This window comes from Dromaius novaehollandiae, chromosome Z (genome assembly GCF_036370855.1).
Source record: "Dromaius novaehollandiae isolate bDroNov1 chromosome Z, bDroNov1.hap1, whole genome shotgun sequence".
Lineage (NCBI taxonomy): Eukaryota > Metazoa > Chordata > Aves > Casuariiformes > Dromaiidae > Dromaius > Dromaius novaehollandiae.
The window spans coordinates 68,300,143-68,324,599 of NC_088132.1; the positions used below are offsets into that span (position 1 = coordinate 68,300,143).

The 24,457-nt window shown below is 38.9% G+C and overlaps 1 protein-coding gene across 5 annotated transcripts in view; it reads right to left on the reverse strand.

Moving 5' to 3' along the window:
* The window catches only part of LOC112992471 (growth hormone receptor), a 137,449-nt gene that overhangs the window by 91,681 nt on the left and 21,311 nt on the right, over nt 1-24,457 (reverse strand). Inside the window, exon 1 of one of the 5 annotated variants that reach the window (XM_026115581.2) lies at nt 6,355-6,582. The exons of the other annotated variants lie outside the window; for them this stretch is intronic. The gene's annotated coding sequence lies outside the window, so the exon portion shown is untranslated. Of the gene's footprint in view, nt 1-6,354; nt 6,583-24,457 lie in introns of those variants that run through there. 5 annotated transcript variants of the gene reach the window in all.

Below are 24,457 nucleotides of genomic sequence, written 5' to 3' on the forward strand. Positions count from 1 at the left end.
TTAGCTCCTCACTGGCACGTCAGGGTTCCACAGAGATCTGTGCCCAGGAGATCTCCTTAAACGCCTCATGAACTAACCTGTTAGAAAAGGGTAAAGTGGAATAGATGAACTGGTCCCAAGCATGCCAGTAGACCTTTTGTTCTTTGAAAGTGCATCTAAGCCAAGAAAAACCCCAAACTGGTAAACCCTGTTTTTAAGAAACCATCTGAAAACATGTTGTTTTCAGATACTGTTCTGCAATCAGTTTTAAGGCAAGCAGGATGCAATGCTCCACTGGGTATGTGTGCAGGCATCTGCTCCCCAGGGAGCGGGCTGACCAAAATTAAACCACTGCTCAGCTGGAATGTCTGGGAATTGCACAGGCTGCAGTGTGCCTCCATAGGCACTCACCGCTCCCCTCATTAAATCAAATAAAGTGCTCCAATACAATGCTACTGAGATGGAGTTAATCCTGCATTATGACATGGAAGTCATCAAAATTAAGAGAAATGTCAGCGTCTTTTCTGGTATGTTACTCCAGAACACAGCAGCCTCAACCTAGTTACTAGTTAACGTGATCAAGGTCATTTTATTCCCAGAAAGAGGTAAAGTAGGTAGAAGAACATATTAGCATGTAGTTTTATGCTCACAGCAATTGCCTTTCTGTGCATTAGCATGTGGTCTCCTAAGAAAGGAAATAGGAGGGGCAGTGGCCTAGAACAGACAGATGGATAACAAGCACCGCCACTTTATTTATGCCTGTTTTTAACTACAAAGCAATGCACATCTTTTTACAGATGTGTGCATACATGCATGTATATGCACACAGACATACTGACATTTTGTTCCAGCATTTATTTGAATTGATATTAAACGTATTAAGGTCATCATTTACATGAACACTTTGAACATGCATAAATTTGAGTTCAACAATTAAGATGAATGACATTACAGTGGCTGTGGGCCATAAACATACACAGTTACTGTGGCTCCAGGGTTCAAGGTTAACTTGCAGTAACAAGACAAAATGTAATCTGCCCAAGAGTTTCATTCTGATTGTATCTGACAGAGTTTTATTCATCTATCCTGTGATGTGTGGGACTCGTACAGGGTCCCAAACTACTGTCTCCTGAAGCTGTTTTGAAAATATTTGTCATGACCAAAAGGAAAAATGGGCTCTTCACATGTATTTTTATGATTTCCCTGATCAAGAGTAGGGTTTTGTACTTTTAACCTACTGTAGCCTCACTAATTATCATACATTCTCTTGTTCTTATCTCTCAGTTCAATCTGCAGCACAAACTGAACACCCCCATTCACCCCAAGGGTTATTACCTTGATCCCACTTCCACTGAGCAGTGTTCCCTTGTTTTGATGAATGCAGGATCCCTTCTAAGCATTTTCTCTGAGCTTTTTTCAGAATCACTTATCAGCTGTCACAGGCTGTCACTTATTTTTTTCCCCCTAATGTCCAGCTCACTCTCACTGATGACTTCAGCTCTCTCCTCCCTTCCTTTCCTCCCTTCTTCTTTCTGGTTGCTGATTCTCTCCCTCATTCAATTCCTCTCTTCCCTAACTTTCTTCCCCTCATAAATCCATCCTCCTGCTTCCCCAGCTTTAATTCATCCTCAGTATCTGCTTTCTTTGCTCTTTCTTTGCTATGACCATCTCCAACAAAAATTGTTTCCAGAAACTTTCATCCACTATCAAATCATTCCATCCTCCTTAAGTTCAAACATCTGAACTACTTCAAACTCTACTTCTCTAATATAATGAGGTTTCACATCCTTAGCTGACCTACCTTTTTCCCACCGTGAACTCACTTCTCCAACCGTCTCATCAACTTTTTCCGTACTCAGGAATTCCCTAAATTCTTCCAAGGAAACACTGACAAAAACCACCAGAACTTTCCCTCTTTGTTTCATTTTTTTCCTCAATTCAGATAGTCTCCCATTAAAAAAAAAAAAAAAAAAAAAAAAAAAAGAAAAAGAAAAAAAAAACCCAAAACCAAACACTTGTTTTCCTCCTTTCACCCTTCCATTTGCCTCACCAGCATATGCTGGACGAGGGATGACATCTTCATTCCAAATCAGCCTTCTCTCCCTCAATCCCTTCATACCTTTAGGAGTCTAACACTAAATCTAGACTTGCCCTTCAAGTTTTAAATGCTTTACTGAACCACACTGCTGTTCTTATGGATTTGGCAATCTTTGCCTCTTTGATATAATAATAACCGGAATATTTTCTTAGCAGCACTAAGCTGAGTAACAACTGATATTTGTTTTGGCACGCATAGTTTTATGTTTTATGCTGCATTATGCTTACAAATGTATCTTTGGACAGGACAGCTCATGAGGTCAGCACTGCAGTCCAAGGCCAAATATAGGAATTAATATACTTCTCTGGGTTATAAAGAAACCATCAGCATTGTAAAGGATGTAAACAGACAAGAAGTCCAAACTTTTTAAGTAGGTAGTAATATTGCATCTGACATATAGGATAGATCTTATGGTATCCAGAAACAGCATTCAGGCTGTCTTTCATGAGCGAAACATGTCACATACCCAGCTACAGTTAATAAGTATCTACTTGAACTGGAGGAATGTTATGAAGAACCGTTTAGTCAATGTTTATGTAAAGTATTTAGAGATCTGGATGGCAGGAAATCCATAACACTACTAGTTGAACCTCTTGCTCACACACCAACAACTTAAAAGGGGAATTTCCCTGATAAATTAACAGGGAAACACCAAGTACAAGCTGAGAAAATACTGTATTCCTGCGTTAGTGTAGTAAATTCTCACTGAAGCCCACACTTAAGAGATTAACAGACTTCAAAAGAGCAAAGAGCTAGGAAAGTTATTTGAAGTCTGGGACAGCTTTTTATAATCAAGATAATCTCTCCCATTTATTCAAGAAAAAGACAAAGGATTACTCAACTGTAGTTAATCATAACCTGCACGTGGAAGAAGCTACCGATATCAGACTGCTCTTTAATGAAGAGAGGTACTGAAGAATCAAGAATAGAAATAAAGAAAACTTTTTTTACAACAAGGTCGAAATGAGGTACAAACAGGAATTTACTAGAGGTTGAACAAAAAAGATCTCCATTCACTTGAACTTTCTTTTCAAGCCTGAGTATCTTTCAAGAACATGAATTACTGGGTGAAACTCTCTGACCTGTGTAATACAGCCACAGAAAATATGGCTGGAAAGAACGGCCAGAGATCATCTGGTCTGTTCCCATTCTTTACAACCAAATCAACTAATTCTTTCCTGAACTCTATTGGATTTTCAAAAGAGCTACAAAGATGGAGATTTCACAACCTCCCCAAGCAATCTATCCCAATGCTTGACTATCCTTGCTTCTAAGCAGGTTATTCTAATATGTACCTCAAGTTTCTCTTGATGCAATTTAACTCTTTTACTTTTTTTTTTCTTGATAGGGGAATGAAAAATAGGTTATTTCCTACATTTTTATCACAGTCCTTTGCCTATTTGAAGGCTATTATACTTCTGTTCTTTTGTATATGAAGTAATACCAATTCTTTCAATCAAGTTTTCTGGATCACTGATCATTCTCACAGCTTTCCTCCGGACTCTCTCCAGTTAGCTCAAGTCTGAAATAGCTTTGATAAAACTTCAGAAAGAATGCCAAGATGAAAGGATTATCTCATACAGTTGTCTTACAACTTCATAAATTATGCTCTATTTGTCTTTTTGTAACCAAATGACACTGTTGACTCATGATCAGTGAGTGATCTTCTAAAAGCTCCAGATAATTTTCTGCAAAATTAGAAGGCCTGGCTTTTGAATGGGATTCCCTTTCCTCTCACCATCCCCCACCCCTTTTTGAATAAATATTTTAAAATATGCAAATAAAACATAAAAAAGATATTGGAAAACAAGGAAAGCAGTTGTTCTTTAATTTTAACTAAAATTAAAACTACTTTAAGGATAAAAGGATCCAGGAATGTAAGAAGGTAGAAGAAAACATTTTTCCAAAAGGAAATAAAGAATATTAAGACAATCACCTATTAAATGCACACTGCCAAAGTAATCACTACTCTAAGAGAAAACACAGCATATGGAAAGATTTGGCAAAATGTTAATACAGAAACATAAACAAAATTTACTGGATCACAAAAGCTAATGACTAATCACCACAGCGGGTGAACATTTTAGTGCTGAACAGTACAGGACTGAAAGTTGAGAGATACAAATTTTATTTTAACCTTTCTGGTGTCTTAGTATGCAACTTGGGCAAAGTTACAATCTCTGTGGCTCTCATTTTCTCCCCACTTTTGACAGTAGTGTCATCCATACTCTAGGAGATGGCTCTTGAGGACAAAAGGTGGAGCTTAGATAAGTTTGCTGTTATTACCTAAATCTCCATTGCTCTTATGGAGCTTAATTTGGCCATTAAGCATTGCAGCTAGTATCCTAAACATTATTACAGATCTTCATTTTTAAACGTCTGGCTTTACAAGCTCCACATGGCTCACATTCAAATGAAGCATTATGCGTGAACTAAGCTACTTTACCATTTTATTTCTCTCAAAGAATTTGGGTAATTTAGTTAAAATCACAAAAAAGCAGATGTGCAGCTGAGACATTCCTGCTCACTAGTGTCGATTCACTGTGGATTCACCAGACACTGCAGTAAGGCTGCACACTGCCTCTTTTGTTCGGGGTCTTTTTGGCCCATGACAGGAAAGGTATTGACAACGTGCTGCCCATCTGATGCAAAGTAGAGTCCAACTATAAGACCGTCAACATCAAAAATTAAGCCTTCTTTACATGTGGCTAACTAGGGAACAGAAAATATCTGTGGCGGGAGTTTTTTTGTGGCGGGGGAGGAGAGTCAAAATTAACAGAGAAGACTGGGCTGGAGAATTCCTTCAAAGTGTGTTTTCTCTGAGGCGCCAAGTGAGAACATGAGTCTTGTGCAATTCACGTTTTCAGCCAATTATTTCTCCACTGATTTAGGCTTGTTTTCTCTTCTAAAAATATTAAATCAACAATCTTAAGTCAGACTCAGGAATTCAAAGAGGCCTACTTTCAGCAGCTGGCAGGAGCACCACTGATGGCAGCACTCAGACAGCGTCTAGCTTGTAGCCAATATTAGACTATATTGGCTTAGACTATACTGACTATATTAGGTATATAAATGTAAGTATGTATTACATACACTTTTAGGTTATATATATAATTTCTCAGCAATTCTCTCGTTTGTATATATGTACATATGCATACATGACAGAAGAGCTGAGCAATGCCAAAACAGAATCAGATGAACTCACTTAACACTTGCAATGAAAAGAAATGGAGAGCACTTCCTCTTCCTGCTTCACTACGTAGATATTACAAGGCATCCCCGAAGACATCACCGTATGCCAAATCAGATAATCTCTAATAACTTCCTCACGAAACACTTGTAATTTGACCACAAATGATATCATTAAAAAGTGAATGTGACTTGCATTTTTTTCGCATCTCTAAGATACGTTTACTAATGTGTATCTAACTATAATTGCCCCTGTAAAGCGGCACTCCGAGTTATCAATACCCCCAAGCTTTGTCCCCAAACTAGAGGAAAAGAAATCCAAAGCAAAGAGTTATTGATTTTTTATTTCTCCTCAAACTCAGATCATTTCAGAAGTTTTCATCATAATGAAATAATTGATGCTGACAGCAACTGAGTGGAAGACGTTACAGTGAATGCTCCTGGGCATAGATCATTAGTCTCCCCACAGAACACATGTGCATTTATAGAACTGCAATTTATGATTCATTATTCTTCCATTTAATGGTAACTTAATGCAGACTTCCTTTATACTTTATATATTATTCTCAGCCTTTCCCCTGAATCCTTCTTTTTAATTACTGAATCATTAATTTAATGAAGCTCTGATTTATCTTGTCAGTGTTTAAGAATCTAGACTAAGGGATCAAGGCTTTCATTTTGTTACTGAGAATCTTTGAAAAGATTACTGTCAAGTAATTATTTCCATAAACAGTTTGTACTGGGTATAAAGAAAAATAAAGTCAGTTTTCTGGAAATAAAGCCTGATCATGATTTTTTTAAATAAAATACCAAATTAAAAATGAAAATATATGATCTATACAGATAAACAAAAAATAGGCACACTGAAAAGAAATATTGCTTTACAATAGCACATTTCAGACAAATTTCAATTCAACTTGTTCTTCATAGCTCTGGCATATGTTGCTTTGCCTTGCCAAAAATAATGAATCAGAACAGTGGACAACAGTTAGTTTGCCAGGGCAGAATGAATTATACAATATATCATTTTCAGACTGAAAATGAACAACAATGGTTACATAAATAAGAGACAAGTATCATTTCAATACCTGGTCCAAAAATCTGAACAAACTTGTGTAGATACGCTAGGACTTATGCAATCTCCATATCGCTTTGTTTCCTTCTAAAGCCCAGTAATACTAAGTCCTCAGTCTGTGGTTATCTCAGAATGTGTGATAATTTAATGATCTGTAACTTCTTTTGAGCTTCTCTGAGTGATCAATGGTTTGACCCTTTTATGGAATATTTCTTACTTTGGTGGCTGATTACTCAGAGATCTAAAAAAAGAAAGAAACATACAGTTAACAATGACTCCAGTTGCAAGGGGGATGTGAGAAGCTGGCAAGTGCTTCCCACTGCAATGAGCACTTTTCTCCAAAGAGCTCATGAATTTTGTATTAAAATTGCACAAAGTCAGACTGAAATACCAAAGCAGGCTGTACACAGAACAGCAGAGACACAAAATCAGCTATACCTACTGCCACCTGTGGAAAATCAAATCATAGAATATTCAAGGAGAATGAGACTTCTCCTGTGCTAATTTCTTCTGTTAGTAGCAATCCCTTCCCGTAATCATAGCTTAAATGACAACAATCAGGAGAAATCAGAAGGAGCTTCACCTTAACAAAGACGAATTCCTTTTAGAATACATATATATAAACAAGCAATTTTAAAGTGGCTGCCTAACAGTGCATCTTTTTGCTATCCTGCAATATGTTCTAGCTGCCACAATGATTATATGATATGTTAAGATTGGCAGGTACAGTTAAATGTCATGCCCTTCAAGCCGATCTTTCAAAAGGAGTTCATACTCTTGATGAATGGTTCCTAATCATCTTTCAGCCAGTGGATGAATGTGACTTTGCAGATAGGGACCTATCATTTTTCCAAGAAGTACATCTGTTGCTGAGAAAGTACTGTATAAAAAAGGGGCATACTTGAACGAACACAGATATCTTCAGTTGTGCCAGTGCAAGAAACAGCTCAAATGATACTCACTATGGTGGGCATTAGAAAAAAGAATTACTGGGGGGAAGAAAAGAAGCAACTGTCACCAGCTGTGGTTCTACTAGGGTGAAATGCAAGGAGAAAAAAATTCATAGCCGTGACACACTTCCAGATAAAAAGCACTATTTGTGTATAGGCAGAATTGAGAGAAAACACGACAAGAAAGATAATAGTTATGGGAATGCACTGAGGTACCAAAAAGTACCAAAAGAGTAAAATAAAGAGGAAGAGATTGCAATGAGACATATTTTAGAAAAAATAAAATTGGAGCCTAAAACAGTCCAGGAAGAGGCTGGAATGATACATATGGATAGAAATGAGAAGACTCATAAATCATGAGTAAGTATGCACATTTAGTTCAAAGGGACGAGAATGGCTGCACAGGCAGGGAAAGAGAAAGCTGAGTATCATGTATCAAAGTCTCCACACCTCACACACTGGCAGCTAGCAGACAGTCTGAGGTAAAGATTTTAAAGTAACCAAGAAAGATCCAAAATGGATCTTTCCAAAATTAGCAAGACAGTGCAGTCTATACCAGTCTGCCTGAACACCTACCGACAGGTTGGCTCTCCCAGTGGAAGCAATGACTACAGGATAGTGTCATGCAGACAGAATAGGCAGCACTGCTTTGCCAGAAAGTAAGGACACCTCCTTTGCCAGGGCAGCCCATAATAGTGCCCAGCTTCTCTCCCAAGTATCCAAATGCGCTTTGGGGTCATTAGGCAGAGCACAAAAGTTACACTGAGATCACTGAATGGACTTCATTTTCACGTTTGATGTCCAAACATCCAAGTTATTCTAAGGCATCAGTCCAGGAAACAGAAGATAATTACAAGTCACATCAATCTCCTGCCTGCCAAGAGATCGCAAAGCAGCATAGATAAAAGAGATTAGACAGTTGCCTAACTGACTTCTCAAGAATGAAAACCTTTTGGGTGCAGACATAAGATCACTAATCGAAAGAATTCTTCTGAGAGTTTTCCCCTTCTATTACTTTTATTTTTGAGGAAAAAAGGAGTGCATTAATGCTGAAATAATCTCAAGATTGCTCTCAAGCTTTAAGTGGATGGCAAATTGTTTCTTGTCTATTCTCTTTTAGCTCTCTCCCCTCTTCTAGCTCCCTTATACTCCTCTTTTCCTCTCCTTCAGACTTTTCTCTAACCTTTCACTATCTTCTACCTCTTTCCTTTCCCATTACAAACAAGTTCAGTTTTGCTCATCATATAATTCCCCCCACCCCCTTAACCCAGAACTATCATGCACCTCACCAAAGCTTCTCAAGGTCTGCGTTTGAACAAAGTCCGGATCTGGATTCCATTGTCATTCTCCTTTGCTTACTCTACTGACTACGTTCCTCCTGAAATCTTGTCCTGTCTTGTTTTCTGTGACTCCTTCCATAAGAGTCTCTCGATTCTGCCTCTGGAGTGCTCTCTCTCCTGCCCCTTTACCTCCAGGCAATCTCACCCCAAAACACCAACTTCACTCATACTTAAAATCTTCTGGCTAAGAATTCTCCTCCTATCTCCTACTCCAAACCCATTTCTGTTTTGTCACATTGAAAAACAGAATTTGGAATAACTTGAAAATAACTGTAAACTCAGACTGAATTTCACAGAATGGAGATGCAAAAAGATTTTTAAGTTTTTTTTTTTTAAGTTAGTACCCATTTCAATGTCATACAAAAAAAGTCAATGATTTGTTTAAAGATAATATTATATTTAAAATTTAACCTAAATCAAATTTCAGAAGGTAAAAAGACAGCTGGAAATGAAAAGTGACATTAAGGCCAAAGAAAATACTAATCAGCTCCCCTTTTTTCCCCACATTTGTTTCAGGCAATTCAGAATTTAAAATTTTCTTGCTGATAAGCTACTTGAACAGCTCTTAAAACTATACAAAACAGAATGCCTTCAAGTAAGAGTTCATAAGCCACTGATCTCATTCTAGCAATTTCATACAGCAAATCTTACTTTTTTTTAACCATGCCAACAGAAAAGAATGCCAGGGCAAATTTGGTTTGCATCACATTACTTCAGAGACACTATCAGTTTAAAAAGTCTCTATCTGAAACAAAGAATTCTATATCCAATGAATTCTTAGTTACTTTTATTTGATGCCAATATAACAATAAGTAAAGGCAATCAGAAGGGCTTTCTACACCACTGCTTATACTGCGATTAAGTACAATTAGCCTTGTCCACACTAAGAACAAAATTACACTGGCTTCTGATTAATTAAAGCAGACCAGTAACTATAGTTACTGAACTGAGTAACAGCTTCTTTGGAAGCCGTTCATTTGAATTCATATTTATGAATATAAAATATCAACTCTGTCTTGTTTTAGTAATAATTTGTATTTGTGCTAAGAATAATTGTCATATTTTTTTCTTTAATAGAGATGAACATACTTCCATGCTACATACTTTGGTAGACACAAATTTCTGTAAAGTACCATTTTAATCTAAAGCTAACTGTTAAAGAATTGGATCTTTAACATTTCTTTTCCCCTAGGAAAATAACAGAGATGAATGGAGATGTTCAGTCGGAGCTCCGAGAACGAAGGAAAAAGTTCTGGAACAAATCTTGTTTATAAATACAGACCATGCAAATAGTCTCTCCTTGGATAACTAAGTGTAGTCTTGAGCTACATATTTGAGCAAAAGGAAAAGGACAAGAAGTGCTTGCACTTTGCTTCATTAACGAGAGTAGCAAATGTTTCTACCGCATTATTTCTCTAGGTACTGAACAGTAACAATCCTTAACTGATATGAAGCTGCTATGAATTAACACCAGGCAGCAATTTTCTTTTCTCCTGGACACTCAATCTTAGAGCTATCACAGCATTAGTCTCCTATACTGTAGAACCATTTGTAGCTGTGTTGCCAATGTTCTCGATTTTAATCTCTGATTTCTACTTCAAGTGAGTAGGAGAAAATACCATCTTTTATACACTATAATAAAAGTGTCTTTATGCTCACAGAGGAAAGCTTAAGGGTTTTCTTTGTTTGTTTGTTTTGTTTTTACAGGCTTGCGCACTAGAGGACAATTAAAAATAATCTGAGAATACTATTTTTGCAATTTTTTTATTTTGAGTGCTTGGGACTAGTGGTTTCAACATAATATTTCACAGATAAACAATCATATGCATATCTAATGCACTGGTTTTCTTCATGCTGGGCTACAAATACATCAAGTAAATGAGGGGAGGGGGAACAGATCCTGAAAGTTACCTCTGTGACTGTGGCACAGACATACCCCATCCCTTTCATTTCTTTCTCTGACAATAACACACTTGCACATGCATCTTACCTTACAGATCTGAGACGTCTATATTTTTAATACAAATATTTAAATCAGTTTCCCTGAAGCTGACAATCATACCAGTCCATCTTCTCATTGTGTAGCACCATTTCATGAGGCAGGAGGAAAGCTAGAGTAATACCTAGAAGAATTTTTCTTTCCTCTTTCTACCTAACAGTATATTCTCGCATTTCATGTGTGCTGATGCAACTCAACTGCTGCTGGAGATGTTCCCTTCCTTCTTCACCTTCTCAGCTCTCCCCTCCCTTCCTTGCTGTTGGCACTACCCGGGCTGGTTGAAACTTGTAATTCTGTTAGATGAATTTCTACCGGATCAGCAAGAACACATGATCTGCTGGACAGTCTTAGATGGACTTAAACGAATCATGGAAATGCACTGTTGATTCACAAATGAAAAGAACACAACTGTGAGACTTCCGTCCTTTTATCTCCACTGCATAAGTGCTTAATGTGCCGATTAGCCAAAAGGGCTCTCCGAGGCTCCAGTGCATTTCAGAAACAGCGGACAGCCACACACAGTTGCGCTTGCTGTGAGTCAACGCAGTGGAAAAAAAAAAAGAACAGACATGGCACAAAGCAGAATCAGTGAAGTGTGGCAGGCAGAATACCAATTTTCACACACATACATAGTGACCATATTGTATAGTGAAATAGCACACATATCACAGGAACAGTCAGGACAGAGTTAAGCATTAAGAACCTCTTATAACTGCTAAGAAACACTAACCCAAATGCTGGGCACTGCACTCACAGGAACAGCAATCATCACTTAAAGGACAGCTTACACTGTTGAAGCACTGTGCATCATCTCATTTGGACAGTACTCCTATTAGCTTCCCCCATTTTTCAGACAGGAGAAGCAGTGTAGGAGGGCTATGCACTGAGCCAGCAACGCAGCCATCCATCAGCTCGGAGCCCATTAACCAGGAACAAATTACCTCCCAGCGCTGACTTGCTGAATGCCAGAGGATGGAATCAGCCCTGCCAGGCAGTGTGGACATCCTGCAGCTACTGTACGAGCACACCAAATACACGACATGGAAAGGGTTTTCAGTTAAGAGCCCTGTGTCTTCCTCCCATGGAAAACAGCAAATGAAAATTCTGAAGACATAAAATGAAGAGTTTGAAATGCAAAGTTTTAAGACTGCATGTTTAAATTAACCGCTACTTCCCTCTCTTTAAGCTGCAGTTTCTACAGGCAAAACCTGCTGCTTCAGAGTGTTTAGAATGTGACAGTTCCCCCTATTGATTCTTGCGTTTATACACATAGTTCTAGGTTTCTATTAGGACCACTGATGACAATATGTATACTTAAAAAGGCTAGAGAAAACATTAGTTGAAATATGCTGAAATTGGATTCTAATTTTTAAAGATAAAAAGGAGAAACATTCTAGAGAAAAGAAGAGCCCGCATATAAAATGCATCTTGCTTTTGGTGCCAACTCCCTCATTTGATGCTACAAAATGACAGATCCAGCGCACAGTCTTTGTAACATTTTGACCACGTTTACACCAGTAAACTAAAAAGTACCAGGGAATGGGCCCAGCTATTGGCCCCATCATCCTTACTGCCCAGTTATTAGCACAGTCCCGGCCCTAAGCAGTTAGCACTCTCCCAGACAGCAGGACAGCTGCTCTCCGGAGAGGGTGGGAATGACACCAGCGTGGTTTGGGTAGAAGCAAAGAAGAGCTCAGCTGTACGGACGCAAGTGGCGCCAGCCTGCTTGGTCTCAAGGCCAGACAATTGCACCTGGGCTATTTTAGCCTAGATGTAACCTCCGAGACTTAGGAAATCTATATTAATGTTAGAAGAAGGTTAAATGGGAGGAAAAAAAAGGAAGAGGAAGGCTTAAGTACAGAAAAGACATGGCTGAAATGTATCCCACATACTAGACAGTTTTCAAGCCTTAGTTGAATGTGTACTCATTAATAATGGGAATTTGGACCTACCATCTGGCTCAGTTCAGTCATATTATCTTTCAGGTTTAGTAAAAGAAAGGTCGAATGACATGAAAATTGATCGTACTCTGAAAAAACCTTTGAATGGCAGCCCATTTATATTAGTCTACCTCTTCTGCTGGCTTCAGTTTGAATGAGACCAAGAAAACCTCCAGCCCAAACCCTCTTATCAACCTGATGAAGTCCGTTCACCTCGTTTACAAGGCATGATGATCCCAGTGCACTCCTTGGGTATCTTAGGCCCTTTCAGCCTGGGCTCCACCAGTCTTTAAACATATAGGCTATCAGAAATAATTTTAAGTATTAGAGTGAGATGCGCTTTTGCTAGCTAAAACAACTTTTTATATAGGTCTTTGCACAACTACTTCTATTTGTAACGTATGTGAACTGTGTTACTCAGTTATTTCCTGTTGCAGACTTGTACACAAAGCCTTTTGAGAAATATGCCTTCTGCAGAGATTCCCCATGCTAGTATTCACATTTACCAGCCATAGTTTTCAAAATTTCTGTTGAAAGAGAAAAATAACCGTATTATTATTTGTAACTTGAAACATATGCACATTTGCATACATGCACTAGTAGTTCTTATCCATTTTCCATAGTTCCTGAATTGCATACGCGTAACATATGTGCAGTTCCTAATACAGAAACCTGCCAGGGTCCCATTACGCAGTATTTCATATAGAGGACTGGACTGAGTACTTTGCTATGAATCTGTACAGTGAGAAGCACTGTGATCCCAAAGATGCTACATTATTCATGCATGCTTCTTCTTCCCACTCTTACTCCCCTAGAGCACTAAGAGTAATGGTCTACAACGCACCATCACAGTCTACAAGACAGATTGCTGTGTGTTGCTGTTCTTTAGATTACTGGATAGAAAATGGTGGATTCGTAATGAAGGGCTGAAAGCTTTATTTCCCCCACAAACCTCTTGTATGATTTATAACAATCATAGTAATTCAAAGCTGGCAACAATAGACCGGAGTGCTTCACTAGTATTGTTTTAGTAGCACAGTCAAATTACTCTGCTTGGGCTTTTACAATTTACTTGTTACTTGCATATGTTATCACTTCTTAAACTGTAATATTACCAGATGGAGAAATTCAGCAGGGAATAGCAACAGAAACAATATTCTGAAAGTAATTCCTAATCCGAGCATCAGTGAGAAGTCCTTTATCATAATACATATTTAACACAGAAATATTATAACTTTAGAGGCTTTTATGGGAATCTCTTCTTTCCCATTCCAGTCCAGGTACAAAAATGAAGGAAAGAAGGTCGTTAAAAATAAACATATAAAATTCCTGAACACTAAGATAACATACTGATCACTTGCCAGATCACTGTTGCACAGATCTTTAAGTAATCCTTGAGGTCTTTAAAATTTTAATTAACACTCTAAGCTACTCCTCTCCTCCTATTGCCAAAGCTAATACCAGCCAGCTACCTGCTTCTTTTGTTTCCCAAGTTAGGCTCGTGCATTATGACACTAGTCCTTTGTAAGCATGTGCGATGAACCAGCCAGAAGTCTAAAAGGTCATCCTCTGCCTATACTTACCTCACACACACTTTTAGAGAGATCTGTCAGCAACATTTTAAGTTAACTCCACATTATTGACCTACAGCTGCGAAGTATACAGAACATCAAGATAAACAGCATTTCACTCCTATGCACTGTGGTATTACGCACAGCAAGAGGGATGCAGAAGAAAGCTTTCTTTATAGATCACCTTGAGCAAATAAGGTGAATCAGACCAAGTGGGCAGGCTAGCAGTATTTGCTTGGCAAAAGCATTAAAACTAAAAAACAACCCCCCTGCACCTCCCCGCCAAAAGCACGGTTTCCTGTCCACTTTCTCTATAGAATATGGATTTTTAATAAACCAAAGATTTAAGAATTTCAAATGGGCAGTGAACAGAGTCCATAGTTCTGAGAAATCAGACCCTCTTATGTTCTTGTGCGGGGAACCCTAAACTGGAATAACAATAATGGCAAACATCAGCTGTGTTTACATACTGTTCTGCACAGCTGTGGATGGAAAACGAGCTCAATGTTATATCTAGATCCTCCTTCACTGCTCAAACCTCACCTTCATAAACAGGTTTGTTTTATTGCAGTTCTGACCTTGGGGAGATACTAACTTCTCAAAGGTATATTTATGTTACATGTTTACTCTGGGCTTGAGTTTTCATCTAACGATCCTTGCGGCTCGCTCCTGTTACTCCCAAGTTAGTATCTGAAGTCATGTCTTTGCCTAAATATTAAGAGGACTGCCCAAGCGCACCAACCCTTGTGCAGCGGCAGAAGTGTGTCTTGTAGTAAAAATGAAGATTTTGGAAACAGTATCACCATTAGCTACCACTTAAATGCAGCTGCAACTGTAATTCTTGAAAATCTGCCTTTCAATTAAACAGACTACAAACACTCAAGAAGGGTTATTTCACAGCAATGAGATGTTACCAATAGCTAGTTGAGTAGTAGTAACCTCTTGAACTGCCCCTTGATGCTAAAGGCTGCGTGAACAAAGAAGTTTGCTTTAATGCAAAAAATCAGACAGGTTAGTTCAAACCGCGACTAACAGGTGCCTGTTTAATTCTGCACTGAAACGGACAGGGGACCCCTGCACAATTTCAAGTGAGAGGTCGTCTTTAGCAGAGCTGCTTATTCAGAGTTAAAAACAAACAGTGGCAAGGGAAAGCTTCTGGACAGAGATTAAGCCCCAAGCTCTTGTGTGGCCTCCTACCACCTCCTCCCCTCTTGGGCCTGCAACAGGGCAGAGCTCAGGACTGCCGGGGGGGGGGGTTGGCTACGGTCAGGCTCGCGGCTCCGCAGAGCGTCCAGGCACCGACAGAGGGGTCACACGAAGGCAACCAATTTTCATGGTGTGCCCAGTCGGTGAGTTAGAGCTCAAACGCTCACTCTCGGAGAAGCAGCGGGAAGCCTAAGCGACTGTATAAAAATAGAGTGGAAAGAGCAGCAGTTTGTTAGCGGTATTAAATAATCTCTGTCACCTGCCTCATGGCTGTGTATGACACGTACAAAAACAGAGGGAAGTGAACAGAAACAGAAAAGTAACTCATTTAAGGAAAAAGTGAAATAATTAAGTGCAACGCAGAGGTCATGTGAGGCTAAAACACCTTTAGCTGAATAACAGGAACAAGATTATACACAGAGTAAGAGTAAACACTGATAACAGGCAGGGACTCAACAGGCTGAAAATAAGGTTACAGTAAGTAACAAAACTATTTCAAATACGTTCAGCAAAAAGAGGTTGGAAAACGAAATAATGGTATTACCAAGCAATGGACCAGTGATTTATTAACATAGGAGATACTAAAATGAAACAAACACTGCTTCTTTTCCAGGTTCTTAAGAGGACGGGAGGAAAAAGCCCAGAGCAACACTGGAAACATGATACAGCATGAAAAAATTAAAGCCTCCGAATGGTTCAAAGTCCAGCCACTATGAAGTACAGCTATCTACATGCCAGACTCATGGAGACCTGTCTGTGAGCCAGCGTCCAGCCCCGCGGGCACCCCCGGCCCTCCCTGCCGCTGCCCCACCGGGGCCCCCGACCCCGGCAGCCGCTGGCCCGCGCGGGGTGTCGTGACGGCTTGCTTAACCCAACACTCATGGTGAAATCGGTGTCTTCGCTCAGAAAAGAAATAAATGCAGGTGCATAAACCTTAACAGGACTGTGGTCATCTGATGTAGATATGTGACTTACCACACTGCTATTATTACCTTTAGTAAACAGGCTGTGTCTCTGCAGCCGTCTCTTATCAGCTGTACATCTCTGTGAGGCCCACCCCCCTCAACTGAAAGATTATTCCTAATTATTCCTCTGTCTTTCCCACTGGTAACATACAACTTCATCCAAACCATCGGTACCAGCAGAAAGACTCGCAAGGATTCTGACTAGCTCTGGCTGGACACTAACAGGAAAAAAATCCCACAGCTCATTCACTAAAACGCAGTGGTTTAACACTCACTATGGGACGTACAAATACATGGAACATTTATGAACTGACAACTGCTGAAGAACAGCTACATTCTCCTACAGTCAGAGCACATGTCAATCCAAAGGGAATGTGAACCTCAGCAGCACTGTCAGTGCTTACAAAATAGGAATCCACAAAGTCAGTAAAGTTACGAGAAAAGTTTCCTTACCATCAACTACACATAAGGGAGAATCAGCTCACCCTTGTGCAATATAATGCTTGCTAATCATTAAAAAAAATCCCCACCTCTATGTTACAGTTTGTTCATGCTGATACTTTTTAAGCTTGATTAATAGAAACATCTCTGTATTATACTCTCAGGCTGCGCCTCGGTGTCTGTGCCACTGCGGGCTCCACGCACCCAGGGACAGCACCAGATCACACTGATCCTGTAAGGCCAAAAAGAGCACCCGGAGGGGCCGCAGTGAATCAACCTACTTTAGAAGACCTGCTTGGATGGAAAGTGAGGCCTCCCAGACTTCAAAAGCTATTTATGGAAATGGCTTCCCCAAATCATGCCAACTCCAAGCATGGACTTTTAAGTATACACCTAATGCCTACTGGTAAATCCTGGTATTTCAGTATTACATTAACATAAATCAGTTTCTTTTATTTAGATAGTCCTTTACACTCAGGCCTTCCTACTTTGAAAATTAATTACTTGCTGTTGCCAGCTTTAGAAAGGAACTACTAATACAGAAAATCAAAAAAAACTTTAATTTACAGTTCAACGAACTTGGCTGATACAGTTCTTGTCATCATGCAATCCCTGCTAGAGCTATTCAGTTACCCCAAGACCAGTCCGTATAGTATGATGATACATCTCTGCTTTCAGTAAGCAAGCTGAAGTTTTACAAAAGGTAAATAGAGGGTGTGAAAGCTTTGAATGTATTTATACTGAAGATGTATACTTAAAGAACAATTCTCAGTTGATAAAAAAAAAATTCTATTTAAACTGAGAATTGTTCTTTAAGTATACATCTTCAGTATCAATACTTCAGCTTACTGAAAGCAGAGATGCACTGTCATACTATACGGACTGGTCTTGGTGTAACTGAATAGCTCTAGCAAGGACTGCATGATTGCCCTGCTACTGCTTTATCCACCATTTAGGATCAAAATTAAGTAGTTGCACCACCTGTGTTACAGTACTGTGACCTCTGCCATCCATGCACTGCGCAGGGGAACAAGCTCCGGTAGCCCTGGATAGTCTGCAGGGATAGCACCTGGATTCAGATGCCACAGTAGGCATCGAGCTTTCTCAGAATCAGCCGTAGTAAGTGGCCTGCATACGACATAAAGAACATGAGTCTCAATAGGGCTCCTTCTTAATTTTCCAATGGATTTTGATAGGTCTGCTCCCGAAACTTGCTTGATTTCAGATGTTTTCCCTCCACCTAGTCATGCTGCTAAGTACATGCTCACACTTAATGCAGCCACGATGCTTTAAGGAGCATCCTGTTAAGTTCAACATATGTAAAAGTTTTCTCACAAAATGCCATGTAAGTCTATGCTGTTTGTGGTAGTAGTAACTAATACAGATGCAGAAAAACAACTATAAATCCAGAACCTCACATGCTGAAATCCTGGCCAATTAAAACCAATAGTAGAGATTTTATCAGTGAAGTTTGGATGCTATTTTATTTTTTATATAAATTGGGCCTCTTCAGATCTTCTGAGGAAGCTCGTTTGTGTTTACGAGCTTTTGCATCCAATTAAGATCTATAAACTCTAGAGGTAAACATTGTTCAATGACACAGTGTTAAAAATGAAAAATTAAAGTGACGCAAGCACTAAGTATTCCAATTTGTACAAGTTATTGCATTGAGTACCAAAACTACAACACAGTACCAAAGTACATGCAGGATTCAAAGCATATTATTGTTGTTAAATAAATAGTTCTATGAAAACGGACCTTGCTAGCGTGGATTGTAATATTTAAGACTTAATTATATTATTGAGAGAGACTTTTGAGTGGCTTGATTCTACCAGGAACCAACTATACAATGTAATACAGCAGAAAAAAATAAAATCAACCCCCCCCCCAACCTTGGGATGATTTCTCTACTGGAAAGCCATTAAAAAGAGCAATCTTTTGTGATTATCAAATTGTTATATAATACAGACATCTTTCTTACTAAACTGCAGGTAATCATTAAAGTTCTGGGTTACTATTACAAAAAATGGTAACTTTTTGGATCATAATCACATTCTTTACAAGTCTTATGTAAATGGAAATACTTTTTAAAAGCATACTGAGTATGCCTCAGCAATACAGAAAAAATATTTGGAGAGTAGGACATTGGTGGTTGCTGCAAAAAGGATCTGGGGATGGTTTTAAAAACCTGGAATTTTTAACTTCTAAACTCAGCTGCAAAAGACCTCAAATATCAAGAACAACAGAAGGAGTCTAGATGAGATCAAGGGCATTAACAGTGTCTTAAGGATCTGTAAAAACCGTGTGAAAATTCAGTGAAATTAGTTACTACCTGAAAATGCCCAGATGATCACAAGATGCTATAATGGAAGCCAATGTCTTCTCCTTTAATAGTCGCCCCCATCAATCTGATCCTACTATAAAGCACATACACAAGATGAACTAAGCAGCCACCCAGACGGTTTTGCAGTACACCTTATGCAACACTATCTAGCTGTGGCCAACCTCCAGATGAGAGCAAAAAATTTTAGAAGCCAAATAATGTCTCAATGGAGGAAGAAGTCTTCTTTTTCCTTGCAGGTAATCAGTGGATTCACTGAACATTGAGTTAAATAAACACAATATAAATATGTGCAGTACATACAGAAAGTTAATTTTCTTTTGATGCCTTCTTACAGACACTAGGAAATCAAACCTACCCTGAGGTTCAACTACTGGCTGGCAAGATGCCACTGGAAATCTGTAGACTTTCCTATTTAACTTCCATAACTTGAATATTTGCAAAATGAAAGGGCATGGTGGCCAATCTGATTTTTTAATTTTATGAAAAAAATGCAACAAGGACAGCTGGATCTGGGTTTCATACAGAAAAAGTTCTCAGAGCAAGCCTATGAAAAACAATGTAAAAGAATAAAAGGGAGGGCCACACACAGAATGAATAACTACATTAGGCAAATATACTCCAATTACTTAGTTTCTAATTATAAATTCACGTCTTCTATGTATCCTCTGACAGTGCTAATCTGGTGAGAGCAGCAGCACAAATCAGCATCCCCACCCACACAGACGACTCCATTACAGGTCTGTGCCCCATAGATTAAATCCAAGGTGATGATTCAGAAAAGATTTAGAGAAAAATTTCTCAGTATTAAATGGTAAGCATTGTCACGGGGACTAACCATATTCACTTCCATCTCTTGCTGGTTGTATGAAAGCATTGCACCCCTCAAACAGCATCTCAGCAACACTGAGTTCTGCCCATGTCTCCAGGCTTGATCACTGTTACTCATTTTCTTTAAGGACCAAGTCAGGCACCCTCAAACAGCTCCACAGAACTGTAGCAAAGCACTTGCTTAGTAAAAGAAAGGGAAAATAAAATGCCATCTTCTGCTGTCCAAACTAGACCTTCACTGAATTGATACTTCTCTACTGCTGAAAATCCCCGGCCAAATTGGCCAAAGTGCCAGTGGGGACATTCCTTCCTCCACCACTAGGACTCATGATGATTGCTACTTTTTACTCAAAATTTCACAGGCCTATCCAAGTCTAGACAGCCCACTTGCTGAAGGCATACTTACCTTGGTATTTAAAGACAAAGGAGGAGCAGAAGGGCGAGTATCACATCTCACCATCTGGACTGGGTCTACACTAGCGAATTAAACGATGCATGGGAACATTCCTAGGCACTTTGCCCCTGGAATAGCATTTATGCAGTTCCCCTGAAATTCAGTTATCTCTGAAGTTAAACTGTTATCATGCTCCCTGGCAGACTATTGGTTTGAGTCAAGCAGCTCAGTTAAAACAATTCCGAGGCACAATTTCACGACGTGAGCAAAGGCAGCTTAAAAGTAAGGAGGTGGGCTATTCTGCACCAGCTGGTCTCAGTGCCAGGGAACAGTCCCAGACAGGCTTAATTTACTGGTAGTTAGCTCTGTGGTCCAAGCAACAAGACAGCCATTTCCAACTGCTGGAGATACTAATTTCAGAGGGAGACTTCACGCCATACTTAGGGAGCTGTGGTGTGACAGGAGAAATGCTGTTGCCATGCCTTCTCTCTCCCATCCCTTGCTGCCAATAATCCAGTGGCTCTCCAAAAGCATCCAAGGACGCTCCCAGGCAGAAATGGATCAAGATTATTAAGCTGGCTGCAAAACTAAACACATTTGGAATTAAATGGAACAGTCTCTTCTCCTTCAAGCTAGACCTTCCTCAATAATAGCTTCCTACATGCATAGGCACATAGGACAACATAGCCCCATGCTGACTCACCACAAGAAAGAAGACATGAAAGAGGAGGCGTTTCTCCTCCATGTCATGTTTTTTCTTTCTTTTCAACAAACACAGAAGGGCTAATTTTAAGTGGAAGTCATAATAATGTAAAAACACAAGCATAAAATGAGGCTCTGGCTCTCCAATGTTCTAGATCGCTGTGGCACAATATTAGCCCTGGGCTAGATTCATCTGGCCAGCATTAGACTGCCTGCCCTGCAGACTGAAAAATGTTTTAAAAACAAGTCACACTAACACTGCTGAAACCATAAAGTGAACTAACATACCAAATAAACATGTATAAGAAATTCCATAAACATGGCACCAGGCTGGGAAGCATGAGTTATGTATGACATTCCCATCATTAGCAGAGACCTGAAGGATTACTTTGGAAGTCACTTTATTTAGGACTGTAAAAGAGACATTAATAATAATACCAACAATAATAATACTGACCTCTTTATAAGTACTATTAGCTCTGCGGAGGGAAAACACTACAGAAGAACTAGTTCCTACTAAAATGTCCTCTGAAAAACAACTCAATAATGCTGCAGAAGTAGTTGAATAAAGAGAAGATGAAATTGTATATATAAATATATACACACACACACACATATATATATGACATATATGGAATGAATCGATTTTTCTTTCCTCCTGAATCAAAGAGACAACTTAGAATGGGGTAGGGTGGGGAGGAAGGATAAAAGGATGAAAACTAAGAGCATGTGTTCAGCAAAAGTACTCACTGAAAAATATTCCTGACTAGCAAGGATGAGTATTTACACTAGGGGAGTGCACGACTGAACAGTACTGCCTGGCTCTGCTTAACGTTAGCACAATCACACGTTGCTGTCAACAAGGGCTCCTAATGAACTGATGGCAAAAGACGGTAGGGAGGTGACAAAATCATTCTTAACACCTTGAGAAAAATGCATGTTTCCATATCAGATTTGAAAACTGTCTACCCACCATAAGAGTAGTTGAGCCATTTGCAGCAGAGGTGCAGTCTCATCAATAAACAGAAACTATTTACAAAGATCAAAAATATGGAGGTATATAGAAGCATAATAGGGTATCCTAAAAATAACAGAGAATCTACAGAACTTAACAGAATGAAAACAGTCACTTTTAACAGTCTATAAAAATCCCTAAGTTTATTACTCTCTTCAGTATGCTATACAATGTTCGAAACAGCTACAAAATAGTTTTCATTCTCTACTATTTGAAGTACTTTATAGAAAGGAGGGGATTTTTTTTATTAATCACATTTCTCACAAAAAGTTGAGACTAATACACTAGTCCGTAACAACACCTGGAAAAAAAGTGCTTAATAATGATTATTTTTACAGAGTAATGGATGTCAGTAAAATAAAAAAGCATTGTGAAATTTATTTTGCCTGTTTTCTGACTACATACATCAGGATAAGTTATCTGTACTATACTGTGCAAATGTTTAATTTTTAATGGACCAGTGCAGGCCAAGTTGTTTAATTGCACTATTTGTCCCTTGGAACATTTACAATTGCATCACCTCTCCACTGTTTGGCTTGGTCACTAGTTCCGTGTATGCTGAGCTATAAATTTTAAACCACTCTACTCCTGTGTCTAATTCAGATCAAAGACTGAAAAATTACTTCAACTAACTGACAAACTTGCAACAGAAGACTGAGATTAGGAACGTCATGTCAAAGTAAAGGAGGGATGCACAGAGCAGAAAAGGGTCTCCAACAGAGCACAAACAAGCTCTTTTTAAAGAGACATAGTAAAATCAGAATCCAGTTCAGTGAAAACTGTTGCTTAAACTTGTTTCATGGCTACATCCAACTAAAAATCTCCTGTTAACTTTTCTGGCTATTTTTTCTATTTCTCCACAGTATATTTCTTTCTCTTAATGATGTACTGTCAGATAAAACTGTGTGATACAGAGGAAAAATGGCACAAAAATGGAATCAGAAGCCCAAAGCAAACAACACCAGCCAGTAAAGAGAATAATAATTAAACCATAATTACCAATTAATTCTTTTTTCACTAATCCTTCTAGGCACTATCATGTTTCACATTATTTTTTATAAAACTTATCTTCAACTGCCTAGTGCAAGGTATACGCAAGGAGTATCAATGCATGATTAGGGCATTTTTGAAGCAAAAACGCACAAAGAAGGTGAAACAAAAAGAGGTTTCCCTTTAAAGCTTTTTACTTTTCAACAGTAACTAACTCAGTATTAAGAATCCAACTACTGAAATATATACAGAAATGTATATATAGAGAGAGAACAGAAAAACGAGCAGAGCGTCACCACTGCAGGACTTATGTCTAACGTTATCCATTCCCTGATGATGACAAGCAAACGAGACCTCTGACTTCCAAGGGAATATTGAAGGCAGGAAGGATCCAAGCACAGCTCCCAGCCCTCACGTAGGTTACAGCAGAGCTGGCTAAGGTCTCTTTCACAGGACAAGGATTCATTACTTGATGTCCACACAGCACCAGGCAAATATAAAGTACTGATGACTGCTAAAACCACAAAGGGAAACGCTTTGCTCTAACGCATGAAGTTATTAGCCATGAGACATCTCAGCCTTGTGACTGAACCCCATTTTTCTGTACAGTCAGCCTGGACAGAAAATTGCAATTATTTAACATTCATATAATGGTAATTTCTGGGGCCACAGTCACGTACAAAATAAAAACTACCAAACGTTTTACAAACAAAAAGGTGGACAAGGACTTTAAGACTTTAGTCTCACTTGCTCCATCAACTAAAATAAATAAAAACAGAAAACTGAAGCCAAATTAATGTGGGTTTTTTTCCTGAAGTGATTGTAGCAATCCATAACAAAGTCTCAAAGACCTCTTTTAGTAAAGCCCAGGCCTAGCCAGCAGGTATTACATTAACTGCCATTATCAATTAGAGCTCACTGGAAACAGATTTTATTTACAAAGCACGAGTTCTGGGAATTCATTTGTGTGTTAAAACAACCTTTGTATTGCTCCAATATCATGTTAACAAAACGAAGTGCTGCTTCATTAAGTGCAGTGCAACACATTTCTTAATGGAGAGCAACTCTAATATTTTTAGGGAGTTCATCCTCATCATCTAGCGTGGGATGTACACATTCACGTTAACAATTTCAGAAATGAGACAAAAAAACATTTGTTCATTTTCTCTTCTCTTTTTCTTTCCTCTTAAAAAAGGCAGGATGTCATAAAACGGAGAATTAGCGTAAACCAGACAAACATCCTTCAGTTATTAAACTTTGCCAACCTGTAGCAGATTTAAAACTAACAACTGAAAACTTTTTAAATGTAGCAAAGGAAGGAGGTTAAAAGCTGCAAAGTATTTCAGCTTCTGAGGCTCATCTCACATCCCCAGTCCTACTCAGAGAGGCACCGATCACTCCAGTTGGTGATGGAAATAATCAATTGCAGGA